Genomic DNA, 6,947 nt, shown 5'->3' with positions numbered 1-6,947 from the left:
ACCGCCACCGCTCCGTCACTTCCGCGCCGGCGGCCGCGCCCCCGCCCCGCCCGTCGGCCGCGGACACGGGGCGGGACCGAGCGGCAGCGGCGGCGCGGCCGCGCACAGCGGGCACCGCGGCCCGGCCTCAGAGACCCACCCGGCCCTTGGCCGCCGCACGGACGGCAGCCCATCCGTGCCGTGCGTGACACTTCAGGTACTCAAGCCCCGACAGCCGATACAGCTTTTCCGTGAGGTGGGCAGAAACGCAGAGCTCTGTATAAGGATAACTGTACAGGTGGAGAGCAGGGCAGGAATTGCAGATCCTTTAGGACCGCTGGTTCAACCAGACCAAGTGCTGGGTCCTGCACTTCGGCCACATCAACCCCTGCAGCGCTACAGGCTGGGGGAGGAGTGGCTGGAAAGTGGCCCATGGGAGAAGGACCTGGGAGTGCTGGTCAACAGCAGCTGAACGTGAGCCCGAGTGTGCCCAGGTGGCCAATGGCATCCTGGCCTGTATCAGCAATAAGTGTGGCCAGCAGGACCAGGGCAAGGATTGTCCCCTTGTGTCAGCACTGGTGGAGTTACATCTCAAGTCCTGTTTCCAGTTTCTCACTACAAGAAAGTCCAAAGAAGGGCAGCGGAGCTCAGAAGGGCCTGGAGCACAAGTCCTGTGAGGAGCGGCTGAGGGAGCTGGGGGTGTTTAACCTGGGAAAAGGAGGCTTGGGACACCTTACTGCTCTCTACAACTACCTAAGCAAAGGCTGTAGTGAGACTGCTGTAAAAATTCTGGATTTAAGAAAACCCCCCAAAAAATCATCATGAGCATTAATATGTTATACAATTAAAATTCACTAGTATCTTTGCATTTGTACATTTTAGTAATTTGTTCAGGCTTTTCCTTTATATTCATTAACTTAAAACAGGAGAAAAGTGTCTGGCTTTCTGCTTTATGATTAGAATTAAACCAATTACAGAAAAGTGAATACAGAACAAATCAAAGTATGTAAACTCCAAATTAAATGTTTGAGTTGTAGACTGTAGTGGGATTTAGACATTCCTTATTATGATTCTAGTAAAACTGCGGCAGTAACTTTACCCTGCTTCTAAGCACATTTAAATACTTCTTGTATTCAGATGATACCAGATGCTGTGGAAGGTTTCGAGTTTAGGACAGTCTATCATCTACAGTTGAACCACAGACAAGTAGAGAGACCTACCAGCTTGGAAAAGTAAGCTAAACCCCTAAACCACAGCTGAGTCCATTGCCTTCTCCTCACAAATGGATTTAAGAGCACGAAAGAATTTAAAACAAGAGCAAAGCATTTCAGAAAACTTGGTCATAGCCAGTGGAGACCACGCCAGCTGTCTTCAAGAAGGAAACACACCCTCCTGGGTGGCTTCCCTCGCAGCTGCCTTAACAGGCTGTTAGAGCCAGGCCCTGGATTGTCCAGATGGCAGGCAAAGAATTTGTTTCGTGGCCCTCTGTGCTCTGCTCCCTTTAAAGAGTTCACAAACCAGCTTCAGTGTAAATACTAAGTTTTTTAAATTGTTAGTGCACCAAGCACCTTCTCAAGTCAAATTTTATGCACTTTTTCGTCAAGCAAGGCTCTTAGGGCTCCCCTTCATAAACAGGTAAAACCAAAATATAATCTCAGCATGCTTCAGGTTACAGCTGGAGGGAGACGAAGGGAGGTAGCAGATGAATCAAGCAACAATAACCTTTAATCATCCATCCCGAAGCCTTGGCTATAGTAACTACATCTAAACTGCAGTAAGAAGAGTTAACATGTATGTATGTACTTCCAAAGAAAGGCACATCCTTGTGTAAAACCATATTTAAATTGCTGCACTTTTTTCCCCTTCTCCTTTTTAGAAGTACTGATTTGAATGTTTTAATCCTGTATAAATGAAGCCTTTAGACTTTTCAAATAAATTACAAAGGAAAGAAAAAATCAGCTCCTACTGGGAAAAAAAAAAAAGAAACAAAGGAAACACTGCAAGGTCAAATAAAGTATTAATGATAATTTTCACATCTGACCTGACAAAATCTTTATTCTAAACATCTTGCTACAACTGCTTTTAGAGTATAGGTCATAGACATATGGGAAACATTGTCCAGTCAGGCAGTCCTGACTCATTGTTTCCAGCTGCTACACAACCTTAGGTAATTTTATTATCCTAATTTTTTCACTTAAAACTGTTGCTATAGTTTCATGGTAATTGCCGGTGGGAATAAAAGCCATGATTTCAATTATAGTAAAATCAGTTTTCCTGAAGTTGCATGACTGAAATGTATGCATTTAAAAATCCACTAAGTTGGGAGCTTCTGGATATTAGTCCGAATACTAATTATTGGCAGAATTTTTGCTTGAATAAAGCCCCTGGGCTGTAAAACTCACAGATTATAAAGATGTCTGCCTGAATCACACCCATTTTCCTGCATGTAACAGGCAGAATTAACCAGTGAGGGGGCATAGCCTCTCCTGCCAGCCTTTTCTGTGCATTCACATTCCTTGCAGAGTGTAGTGGCCCCCAGCCCCCTGCCATCAGTGTCACCTGGAGCCCAGCTGTCCCTCTCAAGCCCCAGCACAAGTGCTAATGGGAGCAAGGAGGTGACAAACCTGCAGGCCAACTTTTCGCCAGCTGCTGCCCTACAGGCCCCAGGCCTTAAGAAGAACCTTGCTGGAGAAACACCTGGCGCAGCAGACAGACCCAAGTGACAGTCTGGCTGCAGGAGTGCCTCAGGGACACTCAGGCCATGGCTCGAACAGGCCCTTTCCACGCCACAGCATCACCCCCCCCTGGTAATGCTGTGATTGCATTGGCATCAGCTCTGCCTTTGAACCTGGAAAGGGTTTACTGGGGTGATGGTGTGAAGGTGACTGGTTGTGCCCCTTGGTGGTGGTGAGCCTGACCTCTGTGTTGTTGTTTCCTACAGAAATACACAGCTTGAAATATGAAGAATAAAAACCATTTCTGTGAGGTAGTATTTTTACAGTGATGTAAAAGCCATAGGGACCATAACAAACCTCAACCCATTTCTCTTTAAGCCAAGAGGTATTTGTCAGATGTTGCCTCTTCTAACAGCTCAAAGCCTCTCTCTATACATAGACATTATTAATAAAAAGAATATTTTTCACTCCACAGTTATACACATCTGTGGCTCGCTCTTCTCAGAGCACTACACAGGGCACTGCTGGACTCTCAGTACTGCAGTGATGAGTTTAAGGCAGGAATCTCTATCAATAAAGCATTTGACCAAACTGCCAGTGGGATCTGAAAGGACACCATGACTTGTCACTGAACGGGGAAATGGCTGCACGTAAATTATGCCTATGTGCAGAACCTCAACCTTTCATAGATACTTCTAGTTCTCTTGCTTGGACATCAGAGAGGTTTTGCATTGATGAAAGTTTTTAGACTTGAGTGTCACTTTTTTCTCCTTTTGCTCAGATAGTTGTATTTATCTATTTATAGAAGAATCATAACTACTTCCACATTTCTTGTTCTCTGTGAGAATGGCTGTCAGAGCTGTGTCTGATCTGCACTAGTGCTGAGAACCAGGGCACTCAAAAATAAAATCTCTGACTGATTCAATTTATCAGATTAAGCCCTAGTGACAGTGCAATTACATCAGAAAAAAATCATCATTCCCGGTACAGCTTTCCTTGCTTACGAAGGCTTCTGGACATCAGTATAAATCATGCCCTTGCATGCACAGCTGCATCACACCCTGTGCTTTGTCACACAGGTACCACCCTGTGTCCCTGGCAGGCAAGGCACTTCAAACCCTGGGTACATTCTGCCCCATGAGGGTGCAGGGCATTCTGCATCCCCTCTGCAGGGCAGTTCATTTCAGCTGGTACTGCCAGCTGGTAATGAAATAAAGATCAGCCAGCAAACCACAGCCCTCTTGTTGCTTGCAATTAGACAGCCACATCAATGACCCCTTCCTTCCTGTCCTTCTCAGTCCCAAGTTCTTCCTCTCACCACATGAGAAAATGCGCTCTGGCACAGGCAACACCCTGTCCTGCTGCTGGCCATCTCCCCAGCAAGGATGTTTCCCATGTCTCCACTTCCAGGATTTCCTAAGCCCACAAGAAGCAAAATGCACTCTCCTGGAAGTAGTTCTTAGGAATCAAATTAATCTTAACCAACAACCTGAAAACCAATTGAAAATCAGCAACCTCAGCCCGTAGTGAGTGAGCACAGGCATTTCTCTGAACTAAACCAACCTGTAATTTTGTTTCTTTTTGTTAAGAGTGGGTCTAAGAGAAAGACATTTTTACTAAACCATGGCAGTGAAATAGCCTAATTAGTGAAAACATTTGTGTATAGCATCCCAGAAAAACGCCTGTGACAACAGCGCTATAGGCTCTTCTATGTTGCTTCCTCTGTAGCAATAAAATCTCCTCCTACCAACCACTAGAACAAGCCATGTCAGTGAGAGTGCAGCTCTGCTGATGTCTCTAAACCACAAGCTTTTGCTAACGCTGATGTGTCAAATCTCCATCCTCCCCCCCAACCCATATGAAGAAAAGCACGTACGCACCTTGACAGGCATCAGGTAACCAAACTCCTGCATTTTCAGTCTTGGAGGCCTGAAGGATTTTCTGCATGCCAAAACTTGCCCTGTGCCTCTTTATTAAAACTGGAAGACTTTAGCTGGAGGAGGGAAGCCTTGGAGCTTTTATTGTGCTATGCAAGCCCAGATCATGATCACGTTGACTGGTCACAACAACTTTACATGTGCAAAGACCAGCTGAACATCAGAGGCTGTTTGGGATGCATAAGAGAGTAATACAGCCCCCTCCACCACCTAAACATGGTGGCACAGGATAGTGATTTTGTTGCTTCAGTAACTAAGTATGCCTCAGCATTAGGATTGATTTTGTTTCTTATGAGGAGTTTAAAAACTATTTGCAAAGATAATTGTCCAATGAGGTCATTTCTATACTAACCCTTTTCTGGAATTCACTGGCCTAGAAATGTGGTTTCTTCAGTGCAGCACAGCTATCTTTGTTTATTAGCCTCTTAACTATTATTATACTGGTATTTATTATACTTTTGTTATTTAAAAAGGAAAAAAGCCCATGTATCTCCAAGAGCTAGTTCTTTCCATGGATTTGTGTCCCATGCTTCATCGACTTGGTCTAAGAGGGCAGAAGTTCCAACATGAGCTTTCACTGCACTCCAAGTGTTTTAGGTTGTCTTCCTACACAAACTGCCTGGCATTTAATAAGACACAAGCACATGCTGGGAGCTTTTCCTCAGTGCACACGAGTTTCTCCCTCCTTCCCCATGCATATTTTCATACTACTGAGTGAAGTAAATTTCCTTCCAACAGGCACAAAAGCTATTAGGGACATGGGCCTACAGCATGATCATAGAAACCTCCCATCTGTAAGAACAAATCTATTTCTCCCCCTACTCCACCACCCCTTCAGCAGCCTCCTTTGCTGGTGTCTCCATTAAAGGGCACATCACAGATCACCGAGTTTGGCCACTGAGTTTTATTTTGAAAACAAGTTAAAGACCATATGAAGCTTGCTTACAAATTAACAGGTTTTATGTTTAACTTAGGGAAAATAGGAACAGAACACTCATGAAAAGGTAGGAAACATCCTTAAAAGTACTTCAGCGTGAATCTTGCGTCATACAGGGCTCCAAAGAACGCACCAGCAAACTTGTGCTGACATATACTTGACCTTTGTTGCAAGCACACAATTGCAACATCCTGAATGTCTGTAGCTAAAAGTTTTCCCAGCAGGTTTTCCAGCTTGCTTGCACATATACTGAAGTACAGCTATGTAAATATAATTTATACACGAGTATCTAGCCTGTATGCATGTGAGGCCTTATTTGATGTTCATGATTACCATGCACCATCAAAAATGGATTTAAAAAGTCCAGCTTTGGAATACAGCATACTTTTCATTTTACATATGATACTTACACCAGATTTAATCTGTAAATTAAGCTACATGCAGATGAAGAAAAAAAAAGTATTGTGTATTTAGGAAACTTCCTTTAAAACAAATTATTTTATCTCAATCCAAACATTCACAATAGCAGGAAGCTGGATCATAGCATGTTTACAATTGTATAATAGTTCCAAAACCAGTAAGCATCCTACCACTGTGTTAAGAAAAGATCCTTTAGAAGATGAAAAATAAGATTAGTACAAAGCCTCTTGATCGAATTAACCTAAGACAAATGATTTGGACACCTATGGTGCATGTTATTTAAAAATATGCAGGGGTTTTTTTTTTTTCAAATATGCAATTATTCTATAAACATTCCTATTTTTCTGATGAATCAATGCTCAAAATTTGGCCAGAAGACAAGTCAGTTCCCATGTCATGGAAGCTCTCAAGTGGATCTGGAGGGAGATTTTCCAGCCTTGTTTTTTCAATGTTACTCCCTTTTTTTTCTGTCCTATATTTTTTCTTGCAAACAGCTTCAAAACAGCAGCTACTATGACACATCTTATTCTGCGCTCTCCCCTACAAAAGTTGGCTTTACAAAGATGCAAATCATATTAGAAAAAATAAAATCAATCTTGCTTTAAGAATAGCAGTTTTAAGTGTAAATGGCACGATACAGGGATGGTATTGGTGGTAACTGAGCAAGCCCCAGATCAACTGGCAAAGCTCAGTGGCACAGGCTGGCAGGAACACCACAGTGGGGAACCAAGGGAACAACACAGTCCTGCAGGTAGCGAACACATGGCTCTCAGCTGGGTCAGCCTGGCTCACAGCACATGCTGGATGATGCCCATCATTTGACAAATACTTAGGAGAGGGATTTCAGACATTAACAACAGGTTAGATCAGCTTTGGGTCTCCACTCTGATCAAATGTATTGTGGAAATACCCATTCAGAATTTAAGCAAGCAGCACAATATTGCCTTTAAATGAAAAGGGACAGAAAAGCATGCTTCTCTGTTCATATTTCATTTCTCA

Source organism: Corvus kubaryi, unplaced genomic scaffold (assembly GCF_017639235.1).
Source record: "Corvus kubaryi isolate FWS band 111438036 unplaced genomic scaffold, C.kubaryi_AGA036_p1.0 split1-65, whole genome shotgun sequence".
Taxonomy (NCBI): domain Eukaryota; kingdom Metazoa; phylum Chordata; class Aves; order Passeriformes; family Corvidae; genus Corvus; species Corvus kubaryi.
Note: the sequence above shows the minus strand (reverse complement) of the source record.